General features: G+C 45.9%; 1 protein-coding gene across 2 annotated transcripts in view; it reads left to right on the top strand.

The window, feature by feature from the left end:
• Positions 1–18,352, top strand: part of TNNT1 (troponin T1, slow skeletal type) — a 119,563-nt gene that overhangs the window by 86,765 nt on the left and 14,446 nt on the right. Inside the window, exons 2-3 of one of the 2 annotated variants that reach the window (XM_060281635.1) lie at positions 13,410–13,437; positions 15,942–15,974. The gene's annotated coding sequence lies outside the window, so the exon portion shown is untranslated. Of the gene's footprint in view, positions 1–13,409; positions 13,438–15,941; positions 15,975–18,352 lie in introns of those variants that run through there. The other variant, XM_035135968.2, reaches the window with a different exon arrangement.

Genomic DNA, 18,352 nt, shown 5'->3' with positions numbered 1-18,352 from the left:
TCTGTGTCAGAGTGTTTGTTTTTCCTTTTTGTCCCAGCACTTTCCCCGGGAAAAACCCATGTTTTACCAGTGAATTGGAGCAAATCAGATTTTGCATGGGTTGCCATTTCCTCCAATTCGGTGGCAAAATGTGAGTTTTCCCGAGGAAAGTGCCAGGACAAAAAAAGTCTGCTTGAGCACACACAGGGGAAGCTTTTCACAGCATGGCAATAAACAGAATCCCCAGCTAAAGTTTGCATATCACACTGCTGCTAAAGTCACAAACTGGCTAAAAAAAGTTGGCCACTTTAAATACTCATGGCTTTCCCCCAAGAATTATGGGAGCTGTAGTTTGTTTAGGGTGCTGGGAGTTGTTAGGAGAAGCCCTATTTCCTTCCCAGGGCTACAATTCCCAGAATTCCCTGGGAAGAGATAACGACTGCCAAACCACTCTGGGCAGGTCACAGCATAACAGACAGCAACAGTATATGGTGAGTGTCTTGTCTTTTTTAGGTTGAATTTAAACGAAATATTGTTTTGATTCATTTTGTTTTGTTTTAATGTTCTCCCTTGCTCTGTGAGGGTGTGAGCAATGAAGAGAAGGCAATAAATAATTTGAAATAAATAGCAATAATAAAAGCGCAGGAAGCTAAGAGTGAATCATTAAAATAACAAATAAACATCAAAACAGTCTTAAGTTCATTGATTCGCAGTTGGCCTCCTTGGATCCATCCACCTGAAGAGGACCAAACAGAGAGCTATGTCAACAATTGGCACTGAAAAGTGCATAATGTCAACAGTGGTACCGTGAGGGATGAGTGATAAATCCAATTCAATTTGCATCTAAAGACAAACATTCATAATTCATATCGTTTCCAAGACAATACATCAACCAAAGCACAGCCATCCTCCAAAATTTGTGCTTCTCCGAATTTTGCAATGTAGTTCTCCAGCGAAGTAATGTGTGCATAAAAATGTATGCATTAGTGAAAATAATATGCAGAAATGCATTACTTTAGAGAAAATGACACACCCCCCCAAAAAAATGTCCCCTTTTCAGGGCTTATGCTGGCTTAACTGGGATGGGTTCAGCCAGCAGACTGGGAGAGATACTCTAGCATATTTCTGGCTGAACTGAGGATGGAGAATTATACTGGAGTAGCCCAGCTGTGCCCAGAACCTCCCAGCTCAGCGGGAGATCCTCTGGAACTCAGCCCTGTGAGGTGGGTTAGGCTGAGAGGTAACAACTGGCCCAAGGTCATTCAGTGAGCTTCAAGGTCATTCAGTGAGGATTTGAACTCAGAAACTCCCAGGTGCTGGTCCGACACTCTAAACCACTACACCAAACTTGGCTCTCTATCTGAAAACTGAAAAACAGTGTATCAAAAAAAAGTTGCCCTGAGAAACATTGCTTTTCGAAAATTGTGCGTATTAGGCAAAATTGTATGCAGGATGTCAGAAGCAGCACACACGCAAATGCTTACACATTTCTGTGCGGACGTTTAAAATAGAATTCGTGAAATGTTGTGGAAACGGAGCCTGTTGGACTTAATATCTGAAAGATGAGAAATGGAGAGAAAGTGGAGTTGACCAATCATCACCAACTTGACTTGCCCTTTTCATGTTTTCATGTTGGGGTGAGAGGGCTAGCTAGCATTGCAGCGACACGATCAGCCTCCAACTTCTTCATGGTCCTTAGAGCAGAGGGACCTCCCAAGTACATGTGGGTGCTCCTGACGGGTGTCCTGTGGAAAATGTGATGTTCAGCGGCAGAGTGACGTTCCGCTTTGGTGACGTCTTCTGTTTCTCACACACGTTACTTTTGCCCCCACATGAACGTCTGAAAAGGGTTTCCAGCTTGCAACAGGGGGGAAAAGCTGCTCACACAGGATTCCTCTGCTCATTTGTGACCGTGAACGTTCTGCCCCAGGAATGCAGAGATGAACTCACACGCCAGTGTCGTTTTCCTCTCGGCAAATTGCATCCTCCAAATGTGAGAGGTGGGGGGGGTGAGGTGGGGTGTCTGGTTACCTCATTATAAGGCCTCGCACGCACACACTTCGGCTCCTGCAGTAGCCAGCGCCTGTGGAGGGGAAGAGAGATCTCTGGACTGCCCATCTCCAGGTGAGGTCAGTGTGTGTGTGTGTGTGTGTGTGTGTGTGTGTGTGTGTGTGTGTGTGTAGCCAGCCATGTTTGCTAGGTTTGATGTATAACTGGAGCTGTATAACTGGAGTGCAAGAGTCTGCATTCAGAAGGAAGGGCTGCTGAGATGGTCTGCGTTCTTATCCGACTCCTTTGTGAGAAACTAACAAAGGTGATTGTTGGTGAGGTTTTTCAGTAGGAAGTCTGTGCTTGGAAGACTCATGCGCACATTTAGAGGAACATAAGAAGCTGACCAGATGGCGCATTCGTCCATCCAGCCTATTCTGACTGGTATTGGCGCTCCAGGTTCTCCGGTAGAAAAAGCCCTGCTAGCTGAGATTCCTTCCAGATGGAGAATGCCAAGATTTGAACCCGGAACCTTTCCCATGCAAAACATGTGGTCTTCCACTGAGGAAATGGCCCTTAGCCCCCCCTCCTTACAATTCATATCTTAATCTGTTTCTTTCCAAACTAGGGTTGCCAGACTCAACAGAGGACAGGACTTCTGTGCCTTTAATTGCCCTGCTCTCTTTTGAGTCTTGAAACCTTAAAGAGAAACCAGCAGACCCTTTGTTTAATTTCCAAGCAAAGGGTCTGCTGGTTTCTCTTTAAGGTTTCCAGACTCAAAAGAGAGCAGGGTAATTAAAAGCACAGAAGTCCTGTCCTCCATTGAGTCTGGCAACCCTATTCCAAACTCCATCCCTCTTTCCCCCGATAATCTAACTCTTTCCCTCAAAGCTCATTGGGAATCATTTCCCAGTCATTTGCCCACAGGACCTGCTATCAGCGGGACAGTCCAACCAATCATAAAAGATTAGAACACCGCTGAACATGTGCAGAGTGCCTTTTTCACAGTGCTCCATAACCACAAAGTCCACGTGCCACTAGGAGCAGGAGGCAGGGCTTCTGGTTCACAGAAAGTGGTTTCTGGGCAAAGCATGAGCCCCACACAAATCTCTTCTGTTTAGTTGAATGCAGCTGAAGCAGTTATTGAGTTTGTAAGCTCAGCTTCTAATACTTTCCATGTTTGCATTCAGCCACAAACAATTGAACCTTCTTCCTCAAGCCAACAAGCAACTGACCCATTTCATGGCAGGGTAGCAGAGTCCGTGGAACTGCATCAATGGGAAAAGGCAACATTTTTGCTAATAATATTCTGCTATTATTCAGTGGGAGAGATTTAAGAGAACTTTAGGTTTGTGCAATTCAAAAAAGAGTAAGACTTTTGTGGTTAGAAAAGTGATGGGAAATGCACTGAAAAGTATAGGTTGTAGGAATGAGTAACAGTTTGGGATGGGGGAGATATTGGATTATATGTTCATTTAAAGGTGAAGCTCCCTGATTTTCATTTTCAAAAAACAATACGTGAATCAAAACGCAGCCCCATCATGAAGTTCGCCCTCGTCCAAATTTTGCAATGCGGTTCTCCAGCCAAGTAACATGCATAGCTGCCAAGTTATCCCTTTTTTAAAAGGATTTTCCCTTATGCTGAATAGGCTTCCTCGCGAGAAAAGGGAAAACTTGGCAGCTATGAGTAACATGTACGAAAATGCAAATACCAGGGTAAAGTGTGCATTAAAATGCATATAAGTGAAAATAACAAACAAAGACACATTCCGTTAGGGGAAATCGCTTGCGGAAAAATGTATATAATAGGGCAAAATTCCATACAAATGTGAATATTTGGAAAAATTCGCACTAAAATGCTGGTGAATTTTTCGTCACACAAAAATCACAAAATGCTGAGGTAATGTGGATAACAGAATTTAAGAGTAGAAAAATGAGAAACTAGGAGAAATTGAAATGTAAACACCCTACAAGCAGATCAGGATGAACAGAGAGTGATTGCTCATTGTAATATCATCTCCCTGCAAACAAATCAAACCAAACACTCAATAAAGACCAGATATAATCAGCATTAAGCTTTGTGCAAACAGATCAGGATGAGTGCTCAGTAAATATGTCATCTGGGGGAGCAAACATTTCTCCCATTCCTAATTTCATCACTTACAAGTCTTGAACTCTGAAATCCCTGTTTTAGTTTGATGCCTTGTTCAGTCGGGGAACGAGTGGAGTGCCCAATTTGAGCTCCTTACAGCTGACAGCAGGGTTCGCCAACATGGTGCCCCCAGGTGTTGTTGACCCACAACTCCCAGCATGCCTGACCCAGACTCTGGCCATGCTGGCTGGGGTGAGGGAAACTGGAGTCTAACAATATCTTGAGGGTGCTATGTTGGATACCCCTTGGCTCATAGTATCTTAAAGGAAAGCAGGGTTTTCTGGCTGGAACCCTGAACAGGAGCACTGCGATAAGGAGGTGAAGATATACTGCAACATTTCGCTGCAGACTGCCTTTCCCCCTCTTTACTGTTCCAATTTATGCATGTATTTCTTTGTGTTCCCTATCCCAGGTAAATCACTGCCCCTAGTACGGCCTGTTGTGGGTGCCTTGTGAATATTTTGTTAGTCCAAGTTGCTAGGGTTATCGTTCTTCAGCAGCGCCGTCTTAAGCGCCCCTGTCGCCATGGTGCACCGGATCTCTCCGGCGCCCTTCCGCCCCGTTTCCCAGCGCGGTGGGCGGGTGGGCGCGGTGCTGCTGCGCGGCGGGCGGGCAGACACAGCGCGATCTCTCTGGCGCCCTCCCGCCCTGTTTCCCAGCGCGGTGGGCAGGTGGGCGCCGCGCGCAGCTGCGCAGCGGACCGGCGGACTGGCCGGCCAGCGGGCAGGCGCAGCTCGCGGCGCCCTCCTGGCAGGCCGGCGCCATGGTGCCCTGCGCCACCGGGGGTCTATGATGAGCCGGCCCTGTTCTTCAGGGTACATCTCCCTCCGCAGGGTCCCTGGAAGTTACTACTGCATCATGCCTCTCAATCACATGCATACAAGTGCCTGGGCATGGACACTAATGGCACCATAAAGTTCACACACAACCTGCTATTTCACGACACATACTGAGCTATATTGAGCATGGTGGTAGCCTATTTTGAGGGAACTATGTCCCTAGTTCCATTTGTCAAATGCTGGAGGCAAAAGAGGATTTAGGGGAACATTTAGGGTGCCACAACAATGATGTAGAACCTCGGGGTCTCAAATTTCAGTGGTGAGAGGCGGGGGGGCGGCGGATTTTGGCGTCACACAGGGTGCCACTGAAATTTAAAACCCCAAGGTCTGCCTTTGCTGGAGATGGGGAAGGTGCTCTGAACCCCAGAGATCAAGGATTTGGAACTTGCGACCCTCCGGATGTTGTGTAAGTTCAACTTCCATCAACCCCAGCCAGCATAGTCAATGGTTAGGAGTGATTGGAGTTGTCCAATAACCTTGCATTTGATGCTGTTTCTTAGCGACCACGGGCTTTTTGTTGTAATGAAGGGAGCATGGCCTGCTTTTTACAAGACTGTCGTGATGATCCCTGACAAAACACACATAAATTAATTTGTATGCGCACTTAAATGCTGTGTAGTGGTGTTGCTGCATAATTATTTATTTGCCTTTATTGATCATTTCGCTGAAGGTCAGCAAACTCTCCTGAAACCTACCGTAGAGGATTGTTGTAAGGGATACTGGTATAATTAATGAGCACAGAGTGCTTGGAACAGTCTGAAATGCTACCAAAATGCTAAATGTTATAAGGGAGACCTCACTGTGCTCTGAGGCTCGCTATGTTTCGAGGTTCCTAGTTCTAGGCTAAGACTGCAATCCAATGCAGACTTTGTAGGAAGAAAACATCATTTAATATAGTGGGATTTAATTCACAGTAAACAACTCTGGGATTACACTGCTCCTGAATTAAGCGAATGTGGGCTGCTTTCTTGAGGGTCATTTATCGCTTTATTATTATTATTATTATTATTATTATTATTATTATTATTATCATTGTCGTCATCATCATCATCATCATCATCAATTCTGTTGGGAGCCACGCATAGTGGCTGAGGAAACCTAGCCAGACAGGCGGGTTAATAATAATAACAACAACAACAACAACAACAATATCATTATCATCATCTATGGGGTTGAGCTGGATGCCCTCTAGATACGTTCTAACCGCTGCATTTTTGCAGCTCCAGTCTAGCCAGAGGCTTAGTGTCTGGTTCAGTTATCTTGTGTGTTTTGCACACAGGGAAGCTTGCCAGAGGTGTAGTTTGATATATTTGCCTTTAGAGATGTAAGCAAACAAATTATAAAACAATTCATATACTTTTGTGCAGCAAGCAAGCATAGGGTAAGTCGGATTCGCTTCCCGGATACGGAAAGAAAGATATAATTCAAAACCATATCAGGGCTTTTTAAAAGGTGGCATGACCGTAAGGGGCTTTTTCCGGTTTGTTTGTTCTTGAAGCTTTCCATTAGGTAGATGAACTTGCTTGGCACAGCAGTGAATCCTGTGAGGGAAGGTGGTTTGCTTTGGGTTGGCAGGATGCAGGGATGCCAGCCCAAGCTGGTCAAGGTTATTTAAAGATATAGTAGGAAGGGACTCAAATGAGACACTGAGAAACAATGGAAGGAGACTTCCAAAATATCTGTGACCTTTCACAACAGCTGCTCAGGACAAACGCTCCCACTGCCATCACCTCAACTGTGGCAAACAAAGCCCCAGTGGGCACAGGAAGAGCAGGGGAATTGTGCCCCATAATGGCCCTCTGTGCAAGCCCAAACCCTGTAGGTTTATTATTACAACACTGGCCCAAGACATTTTGCCACCTGAGGGAGAGCAGAAAACAAGACCCAACAGGTCAAGGCAGAGGCAGCTAGCCTATAGGGACTAGGTAGTGGGGCAAAAGGTAGGGAGGCCAACAGCAGGTGGCGCCAGAGCCAATGACAGGCAGAGCTGCCAGGTGAGGACTAGCTGAGGGCAGAGTGAGGTTGGTGGGGCAGCGTCCCATTAGCCATAATGGATCAGCAGCCACCGAGTCAAGTGCTTGGTATCCAATGGCAGCCAAGATGTTTTGGCACATTGGCCACTATCAGAACAGGATGTTGGATTAGATGGGCCATTGGCCTGATACAATGAGCATCTTCTATGCCAAACAGAGCTCCTTGGAGATGGGGCAGAATAAAATGCCATGCTATAAACCAACCAACCAACCAACTAGAAAAGCAACTTGTTTGCATTCCAAATTGATCACCAACCGATCCTAAGTAATCCTCTCAGCACCATCTCCTGTTTACTCTCATATTGGGGCCTGCCCTGCCATGTAGTTGCCTCGGGGGTGGGGGGGGGAGTATGTGAGGTACCTTTGAAGGGCCATTAATTTCTAAATACTTGTGTTTTTGAATGTTGTATTTTTGTTTTGTTGATCATATGAAATTAATTCAACACATACACACACACACACACACACACACACACACACACACACACAATTCAAAGCACCACGTGGATTTTTCTTCCTCAGGTGCCAAAATGTCTTGGGTTCAGATTGTCTGTTACCCAGCTGCCCCCTCAGAAGTTGTAAATAGCTTTTCCAACCTTACACATGTTTGCTCTCACAACAATCCTGTGAAATATGTTATTGTTGACATCCATTATACAAGTAAGGGAACTTGAGGTTGAGAGGCGGTGACTTGAGCCAGTTTGCACAAAGGAGCTCGTCGTGTGGCCTGTAAACATGAAGTAGTTTAATTGCCATGCCTTCTGTGAAAAGAAACCCGAGAACTGAGGCTTTGGGAAGGCATGGGGCATGCATACCACATGGACCAGCTATTCCTTGGCACATAAAAACACAAAAAAGAATTGTCTCGTTGGATGATGCTAAGGCCAATCTAATCCAGAGTTCTGCTTTCAATGGCTGCCTGCTAAGTGCCTCTGGGCACTCCCAAGCACCACACATTGGCATTCCCCATTTGTGTGCCCGGCTATCTGCTGTACAGGCTGACACTGCCTCTTTACATGGAGCTTCCGTTTGGGATGAACCATGAATTTTGCCCAATCCTCTTTTCTTTTTCTTTTTAAGATACCTGGACGAATGGTATTCCTGCATCTTGTGATTTATATAAATAAATTATCTGCTGTACCCCTCTCCCCAAAAAAGGATTGTCTTTTGTCTGAAGCTAACTGCAAATATACCTCAGTGGTGAGCTCATATTCCAGTAAGCGGGGATGGGGGACCTGCAGCCCTCCAGATCAACTACAGTTCCCATCATCCCTGACCATTGGGGCTTGCTTCTGAGTCAACCTGCTTAGGATTGGTTTGTGCATCTGCCTTTTTCACTAGCCAAAGGCACACTGGTGAGTTTGTGGCCTCTGCCATGACCCAGCCATCTCTTTCCTAGAAGGCTGAGGTGAATACAGACCTGATCAGCATCTATACTTCTTAGATGCCCTGCTCTAGCCATTATCCAGCTGGTTTAAGAGGGAGCCAAGGCTATATTGCCTTCCCCAAGCTCCCCAACTCGCAGCCAGCATGGCCAGAGTTCAGGGATGATGGGAATTGTAGTCCAACAAGAACACTACACACAGAATCACAGAGGAGGGTGTCTCAAAGTCCATCGGGTCTCACCGTCTGCCGATTTTACAGCATCAAATACTGGAATGTTACAGGGAAGTTGTAATGCTCTGCTGGGTGATTGGCACGTTCATTTTGTGTGGCAAATGCCAGGGAGACAGGCAAGTCCCTACTGATCTTAAACATCCACTGCACAAACCCAACAAGAAGAGGATCCTCTTTGTAAAAGGTGTTTCCTGTTTCACTTGCTGGTTTCCCATGACAGTCGTAGGGGAATCCAAAGTCTAGAAGCCTCATTGCCAGTCAACCGAAGGATGGGAGTCTTCACCAGCCATTATACGTTTGGAACTAGGCCAAGGATGGAGAGCTGCTGGACTTGCAGATATTGTTGTCCTCCAGTCCCTGCTAGCATGGCCAGTGGTCTGGGATAATGGGAAGAGCAGTTCAGCAGCATCTGTAGGGCCACAACATTCCCCCGTCCCTGAACCACGTAGTTGCTTGAGCTCCAGACACCTCACGCCAGCCTGGTTTTGAATATGTGGCACGAAACTCCCTTATCACACCGACAGGTTTACTTTGGAGTGAAGCCATTGGGGTTAAACAGTTACACACCTTTAGGCATGGATGTGTGCGGCGATATCTTTGCATCAGATCACTTCCTGCTGGTACAATGTTTCAGCTTTGGCTAGAAAGCGAGATTATAGCACTGTACTCGCATCAATGCTTGCGGTGGCTTTGCAGCTGGAAAGGCGCTAACTAGGCTTCGGGGAGGAGGGAGGAGGATATCACGTCAGGGCCTCACGCCTCCTTCCCAAAATCCAGCACCTTGCTTACCGGGCTCTAAGACGGTGCCCAGCCCCCCAGCTCAGAACCCACTTGCACAACCCTAAATCCACCCCCACCAGGATCCCTAATGGGAGCCACTGCTTCCTACAAGGGGAATACCTTTTGTTCCCTTCCACACTGAGCCATGCAATGACAATGGTTATAAATAGATAGTGATGGAAGGCTTGGAACTATTCTCGCCCCTAACCTTGCCCCTAACATACCCCACCTGCTCCAGCCTTTTGTCACAATCCTTCTTTGTCTGTCCATTGCCCCTGCCTGCAGTTCGTACCATAAAAGGGAAAGGGATTCCAGATGGAATTAGGATCGGGCTCCCTGGAGAACTGCCGGGGAAGGGGCTGGAATGAATGGCCCATCCTAATTCCATCTGGAATGACCTTTGCTCCGTGCCATCATCTCCTATTTAATTTTTGCCCTGGTTGGGTACCTCTGAAGATAAGCCCCTGTGTTGAGAAGGGGGACGGAACCTCCAGCTGACCCAATCAAAGGTAGCCATATTTAGCTCTTTATTTAGTTCCCCTGCTGTCATTGCTGAAGAGTTTCTGAAATTTAACCCCACAGTGCATCCCCTGCCCCGACCAAACCAATGAGATTCTTTCTTCCCTTCCAGGTGAAACCCAATAACCACCACCATGTCTGATGAGGAAGCCGAGTACGAGGAGTAAGTAATATCCAGACTGCGGTTACCCATGTGTAATTAAGAATGCACACAAGTTGGGGTTAGGGGTGGATAAGAATTTCATTTGGACTTCATTGTTAATTCATTGACGGTTTGGAAACATCAGCTAGTGCACAATTCGGCAGCCAGGTTGCTCACCAGGAGCAAGACGGTTTGAGCATATTACACCCCTCCTGATCTGACTGCACTGGCTACCAATTAGTTTCCAGTGCTAATTCAATTTCAATCCAATTCAAAGCGCTGGTTTTGATTTATAAAGCCTTAAATGGCCCAGGACCACAATACCTAAAAAACCGCCTCTTTCCATGTGAACCTACCTAGACACCAAGATCATCTTCTGAGGCCCTCCTTCATGTGCTTCCTCCCCAAGAGGTCCGCAGGGTGGCAACACGAGAACGGGTCTTCTCTGCAGTGGCTCCCTGTCTGTGGAATGCTCTCCCCAGGGAAGTTCATCTGGCACCTTCATTATACACCTTTAGGCGCCAGGCAAAAACGTTCCTTTGGTTGTTTTGATTGACATCCTATGCCCTTTTAAAATGTGGGGTTTCGGGGGGGCGGGGGTTATTGGGTTGCTGTTGTTTTCGTTTTGATTATATATTTTGTGGTTTTATATTTTGATTTTGTTCTGTGAACTGCCCTGAGACCTCCAGGTACAGGGCGGTATATAAATTCAATAAATAATAATAATAATTGTTAAGATAAACAGCATGATTTGTACATCCTGCATTAATACACAGATTGGAACAGAATTATCCTTCAGATTTTTCAATTCTCCAAGTCCTGTGATATAGTTCTTGGCTCAAATAAAGTACCAAAATGTTATTTTAGACTTTAGGCGCTCCCCCCCCCAAGTGTATTTTAGGATTAAAAGCAGATCAGAGATCACACTAAGCCACACCATGTCTTAGTTTGAACAAGCAAACCTGTGAGCTCCTGGAGCAGTTATCACAGCTGCTTTGCTCCTCCTGCAGTCTTCCTATTACTGTACTTCCCAGGGCTATGCCATGTCTGAATGCAGGCTGAATGACAGGCAGAGCAACCAATTAAAATTTTGCCCCATGTCCCTCCCTGCTGAGTTCTGCAAGGCAACACTGAAACAGAGGAGGAGGAGGAGGAGGAGGAGGAGGAGGAGGAGGAGGAGGAGGAGGAGGAGGAGGAAGTCCATAGCAGTGCCACTCCCTAGACTGATTGTAGGTAGGAAAGTAGGCAAGCGGAAGCTGGGTGAGGTCAGGCCAGGGTTGGTGGGGCAGTGCCCCATTTGCTCTGAAGATCTATGAGAAATTCTTCATGAGTAAGAGAAGAAGCTTCACCTGCAATTACAAGGTGAAGTGGACACACATTTTCAAACTGTGTCGGAAGACTTCAGCAGAGATTTTGATCACACCTCACAACAACCAGCTTGACTTCGGGGGCGGGCGAGAGGATGTCCGCATTTAACAGGCCATAAATGCTGCATAAAGAATTGAATACAGCCAGCCTGGGCTGCCCATGGAATGAAAGTCATGCGTTGATACCCCAATCACTGAGGATGTGGGAGAAATCTGATTCAGCTCTCATTTAAAAGTGAACCTAGTGAATTCACACTTTCCAAAACAAGGTAGGTAAAGGTAAAGGACCCCTGGATGGTTAAGTCCAGTCAAAGGTGACTATGGGGTTGTGGCTCTCATCTCGCTTTCAGGCCGAGAGAGCCGGTGTTTGTCCACAGACAGCCTTCTGGGTCATGTGGCCAGCATGACTAAACCACTTCTGGTGCAACAGGACACCGTGACGAGTGCCAGAGCGCACAGAAACGCCGTTTACCTTCCCACCACAGCGGTACCTATTTATCTACTTGCACTGGTGTGCTTTCAAATTGCTAGGTAGGCAGGAGCTGGGACAGAGAAACAGGAGCTCACCCCGTCATGCGGATTCGAACCACTGACCTTCCAATCAGCAAGCCCAAGAGGCTCAGTGGTTTATACCACAGCGCCACCCACAGCCCTTTTCCAAAACAACATGTGAACTAAAACATAGTCACCCTTTGGATTTTGCAACGCCAAGTAATGCGTACAAAAATGCACGTACCAGGGTAAAATGTGCATAAAAATGCATATGTTAGTCTGAATAACATCCAAAAGTACATTTCACAATTGTTTCATGACTATTTAACAGTATGGTGTTGAGATGTGCCCACAGTTCAATGTCAAGGACACATTAATATATGTCTCCATTGCTTTCTCTCCTTCTCTTTCCCTGCCAACCCCGTTTCCCACACACCAGGGAGCAGCAGGAAGGTAAGAGATTTCTAAGTCATCCATTAATACTCATGATCAGTTGTGATCTGTTCCAGAATCTTTTCTGGCTGTGGATGTTTCGTTTTTGTATTATTATTTTTAAAAAGGTACTACATATTTTTTAATATACTGGCATCTGCTTATCAACAGATTTGTTTGTCTTTCCTGATGGCATTCCTAGGGTGCTTCCAGGCAGGCAGTTCTTAACACTATCCATTCATTGTTCTTCCCTTGTAAGCCACACATGGCATTGCACAGCTATGTGGGTGGGGACGGGGAGGATATAATTCATCTGAGTAGCATCTCTCCCCCCCCCCCCCCCCGCTTTTCCAATTCATTCTTTTTTTAAAAAAAATAAACAAACAGACAAGGTTTTATCTCTGCTCCTCCAGGTTCCTCTCTGCCTGCCTCTGCCATAACCAGTTTGCCCAGCCTTCTCTCAGCAACCAGAATTGAAACCCACACCGACGGAGGTGCAATGTCATCTAACCTTCCCACAAAAAAATAAAAAAATAAAAATCAGAATGAATGCTCATTAAACAGTCAACTTCATCTAATCTCCCTGCAAACAAATCATGATGAATGCTGGGTTCCATGTCTGGAAGTGCCCTTAGATCAGGCATCCCCAAACTGCGGCCCTCCATGATCCCTAGCTAACAGGACCAGTGGTCGGGGAAGATAGGAATTGTAGTCCAAAACATCTGGAGGGCCGAAGTTTGGGGATGCCTGCCTTAGATTGATATTTTTTTTTGCAGAGCAAGAAGTGAAAATCTCCTTCTTTCCAGAACTCTCGTGTGTGTGTGTGTGTGTAAATTTGCTTGTTTGTAAGAACTTTTTCCTCCAGCAGAATGTCTTACAGGGCAGGCCATCCTCCCACTCAGACCTTGTTCCCAAAGCATTCCCTTAACTTGCAGTAATCAGCAACCAATATCCCATATCTGTTGACACCACCCTTGCCAAACTGATAACCTCCCTCTGTCTCACTCTCTCTTTCTTTGGTCTCTCTCTCTCTTTCTCTCTCTCTCTCTCTCTCTCTCTCTCTTTCTTGAAGAAGAGGAACAAGCTGAAGAAGAAGGTGAGGTGATATCACACGTCTATTCCCTCCCTACTCTTCCTACTGAGCATCCTCTGTTTTGTTTGATTTTAGGTCTAAGGCACTCTCACAGAGTTACTTAGTGGAGAACCAAGAATGCTCCTGACCCCCATGGTGGCTCCAAATGTTAGAGACTAAGATTCAGAAAAGTTGGGGTCAGGGCTCCATTTCTCTGGGAGGAGAATGGGGTTGCTTCAATTGGAAAAGGGGGCCTGTGTGAACGCAGGGAGTCTGGTTTCTCTCCCCCGTGCCAGAAAGTTTTGCCTGCTGTCATTCACAAATTTTCTCCCTTCTGGTTTTCAGCCTGGGATGATTCACAAGAGCTCAGCCTCCCTTATTGTTATGAAATTCACAGGCCACTTTTTTGAGTGTCGCATGTTGTCAGGATGCTGTCAGCAGCTCCCGGCTGGTTGCCCAGGAAAGTATAAAGACAAGGAAAAGTTTCTTACAGCCCTTTTTTATTTCAAACTTTACAGAGAGAGGCTATAGAACCCAGCCTCTTGGATAATGGCGTTGTCACGATTGAATCTCCACTCCCCTTCTCTCTCACTTCCTCATTTGTCATCATCATCACCTCCTCTAGGGGTGCTGCTAAGTGCCCTCTGTCTTTGAGCTCTTTGCTCTCCTACTTTTAAGGCTCGCCAGGTTCTGGGAGGTGGTGGGTCTGGAATGCTTTCTAGTGACAACGTGTCACCCAGCTGCTGCTCCGGCTCTGCCTGCTCCTCCTCTGCCATTATTCCCCAACTTTCCCCCTCATCTGCCTCTGAGCTGTGACCTCCCACAAACCACTGTTGTAAATCTAGACTGTCTTCCTCTTCCTCCTCCTACCTGGAAGTGTCAGGATGGGGAGGCAGTCTCCACCATTCTTCCCAGCCCCTGACATATGTGCAATACTCTGTCTCATAACTGGGTCCAATGCTGTTTTCTTTTCTTTTTTACGATCTGGATTCCACCTCCTAACGTCTTTCTTTCCTTTCCTCCCTTTTTCAACCCATTTGCTTAACCAGGCGACAATGCTTGATGGCGGCGGCTAATTTTGCCTTCCAGTTATAACCAAGCATTATTTTTCCCCTTCAATTTTTTGTCCTCTGGTACCAATCCCTGTGCACCTGGAAACAGTTCTGAGGGTCATGTATTATTCTAAATGGAAGCTGAGCCATGAAGTGTAAATGGTTCTTTTCGATATTTTTGTGCCTCTTGGGAAATGGCTCCTGTTGTAAACAAAATCTTCCCTTATTCCCTTATGGAGGACACAAGAGCCCTTATAGAGTCCATTGTAGGTTCTCCATCAGTAGGAGAAAATAACACCGAGGCCAACCAGAGAATATTGAGAAGCAAAGCAGCTAGTAAGCCTGATCTTTATTGAACTGTTGCAACAGGGTGCTCCCCTCACAGGCAGGAGAGAGGAGGAGGACCCAGCACAAAGGTGTGCCTGCCCTTATATAGACATTTTAAATTACCCGCCCTGGAGTCCAAGACCACCCCCAGAAACCTCATACATAGATCACAGAAGGGGTGTAGCCCAAGACCACCCCCCAGATACATCACACCTACATCACAGAAAAGGCGGTCTACAACAGAAATTTGAATGTTGTTGTTTTCCTGTCTGTCAGGTTATCTGATAATGCCTTATCTATCTAATTGCCTTTTCTGGTAGTCTGTCCATTCCTTTCAGATGGTAATCACGTAATTCCTGAGACAATGGGAAGGTTCCCTCACCCCCTCCCTCCTTGCAGAGAAACATTTGGTCAGTTTGGGAGTCAAAATGATTTCAGGACTGTGCTGCTCCAGATGTGTGGTTTATATTTTTATGCGTGTGTTTGCTTGGTACATTTATGAACATTTATTATATATATATATATATATATATATATATATATATATATATATATAACCTTAATTTTTTTTTATTACACTCCCATTCTTCTTCTTGTCGTTTTTTATTATTAGAAGGTACCCATTGTGGGGAAGAAGCAGAGAAAGAATGAGGGCATCACGATACCAATCAGGGGTCACATAAAGTACAAAATGTGACCGTGGGTAGCCATTCAGATTTTGCTACATGGGAACATCGCTAAGGCCAAACAAACAATATTACTCTCAGTTTGAATGGAGAGAAGTGGCCTACATATCTCCTCTTTCCCCCTTGGCTAATGTCTTTTTTTATTTTAATGACATTTCCCTCTCATTTTTATCCACATCCTGTAGATCAGGGGTTGGGAACCTTTGGCCTGCCAGAAATTGTTGGACTTCAAAGCCTATCAGCCATAGTCAGCATGGCCAAGGATGATGGGAATTGGAGTCCACCAATGTGTGGAAGACTAGAGCTTCCTCACCTCTGCTATAGATGGATTGATCTGCCTTTTCATTTCTCTCATTCATTGGGTCTCTACCCTGCAACTTCCCTCTCTCTCCTTGCTCCACCTCATCCTTGCTCCATCTGTGCTCCCCGTCCTCCTGACCCCTGTGATATATGTTGTTTGCAGTGGCTGACGAACCTGAGCAGGCTGCTGAGCCAGGTATCTTTCTTCTTCACTCCATTCTTCCTTTTGGGGGTGGGGGTGGGGGGACACATAACCAGGAGGGGCCAAGTCAAAATGTTACTTCCCCTCCTCTCCAGCAAAATCTGGCATGTCACAGCCTGGTGATGGGCAGAGCTGGGCCACACAACCTCAGGCAAATGGCGGGATAGAGAGCATAAACACACGGTCACTTATGCCCCGCTCTACACATGATGAGGTGATAGAACAGGCTATAGCTTAGATACTAGGAAACCTGTGACTCTCCGATGATGTTGGAGCACAACCCCCATCATCCCTGGCTATTGACTGTGCTGCTGGCTGGGGCTGAGGGATGTTGCAGTCCAACAACATAGATTCCTCATTCCTGATGTGGGTGAAGAGTTGCTTTTGAGTGCTCCCCTACAGAAACACTTATCTGCCATTATGCAGCTAAGACACCAGGCCCGAAGAGGTCCAGTTGTACTAGCTGTTGTTTGTTTGTTTGTTAGTCTGTCTGTCTTACTTGGAAAGAGTTGTTAATGTAGGGGAGCATTCATAAATGAGAACTGCTCTCTGCCATATGACACCCACAGAGGCAGCTATAGGGTTGTTGTTTTTTACCCAAGAATATCCGAGGACATTTTTCTCATGGGTGTTCTGGTCCAGGAAACACTGTCAGGAGAATGTGGCGAGCTCTGGTGCTTTTACAAGTTGCCACAAGGTTTTACAAAAGAGAAGGAAAAAGACCTGGGGCACTTTGTCTAAATTAGGGGTCCCCAGACTAAGGCCCGTGGGCTGGATGCGCCCCATTCGCCTTCTCAATCCGGCCCGCGGACGGTCCTGGAATCAGCATTTTTTACATGAGTAGAATGTGTCCTTTTATTTAAAATGCATCTCTGGGTTATTTGTGGGACATAGGAATTCGTTCATATTTTTCTTCAAAATGTAGTCCGGCCCCCCACAAGGTTTGAGGGACAGTGGAAAGGCCCCCTGCTGAAAAAGTTTGCTGACCCCTGGTCTAAATTAAGGCTAGGCTCTAAGGTTGCCAGACTCAATAGAGGACAGGACTTCTGTGCCTTTAATTGCCCTGCTCTCTTTTGAGTCTGGAAACCTTAAAGAGAAACCAGCAGACCCTTTGTTTAATTTCCAAGCAAAGGGTCTGCTGGTTTCTCTTTAAGGTTTCCAGACTCAAAAGGGAGCAGGGCAATTAAAAGCACAGAAGTCCTGTCCTCTATTGAGTCTGGCAACCCTAGCCAACCTTCTGCCCTCAATCTTTGAGTGTGTTTTCTTTTCGCCCTTCTCGCATGAAATACTAGGCCAAAAGCTCTGCCTCATGTATGCGTAGTAGGCTTGGCCTGAGTGTGGTGCCGAGTGCACCACCTTTCTGAGATAAATTTAACGGCCTACTTTATTTACATACGCACACACCTCTGGCAGCTCCCGTGATGTATTTCCGACTCCCAAGAAGTTATCTCCCCAGCCATCCACACCCCTCAAAACAGGAGGATGTGCACGGGTTCCTAACAAAATATGCCTTGTTGATATATTTTGTGGAGATATATCTACAGGCCTCTGGTATTGTCCGTGTGCCACACATGTTCTGGATACATGCAAGTCATGTGTTTTCTCTATGTATCTGTGTTGAGAACATGTGTACCCCCATCATGTCTATAAGGGAAGCAACATATCTGAGCCCAGGTGTGGGTAAAAGATATTTTCCAGTACCTATGGACATGCCTGTGACCATGATCGTGAAAACCGTCTTCTGTCTGGTGTCTGTCTGGACTCACCTGCCAACAGCCCTGAAATTTCAGTTGGATTCCTCCAGGCTGACCCTGGAATATTTACCTGTTGTAAAAGCGTTCTGCTTTTAGCTAGGGTTGAGCCAAAATTTCTCAAAAGACAAAGTTTGTGGCAGTTGACTTTCTTTTTTTAGCTCCTCCTGAACCATTGGAGAACATCATGAGTAAATGAATAGATTCATAAATGAATAAATGAATGAATACAGTGGTGCCTTGCTTAATGAATGCCCTGCTTAACAAAATTTACGCTTAACGAAATGATTTTTCGAGCGGAAGTTGCCTCACTAGACGAATTCGTTTTATGAAAAATTCATCTAGCGAATCACGGTTTCCCATAGGAATGCATTGAAATTCAATTAATGTGTTCCTATGGGCAAAAAAATTTCAATGCATTCCTATGGGATTCGTTAGACGAATTTTTCGTTATAAGAAAAGACCCGTGGAACGAGTTAAATTCGTCTAGCGAGGCACCACTGTGGATAAATAAATAAACTCCCCTGGATGAGAATACTCCCCAATTTTGGGTTCTGTGAAAAAAATTCACCATTCCTGAATTTTGGGTGCAACTTTGGATCTAGTTTAGGGTTGCCATAT

This window comes from Zootoca vivipara, chromosome 13 (assembly GCF_963506605.1).
Source record: "Zootoca vivipara chromosome 13, rZooViv1.1, whole genome shotgun sequence".
Taxonomy (NCBI): domain Eukaryota; kingdom Metazoa; phylum Chordata; class Lepidosauria; order Squamata; family Lacertidae; genus Zootoca; species Zootoca vivipara.
This window is presented reverse-complemented; position numbering and strand designations above follow the sequence as displayed.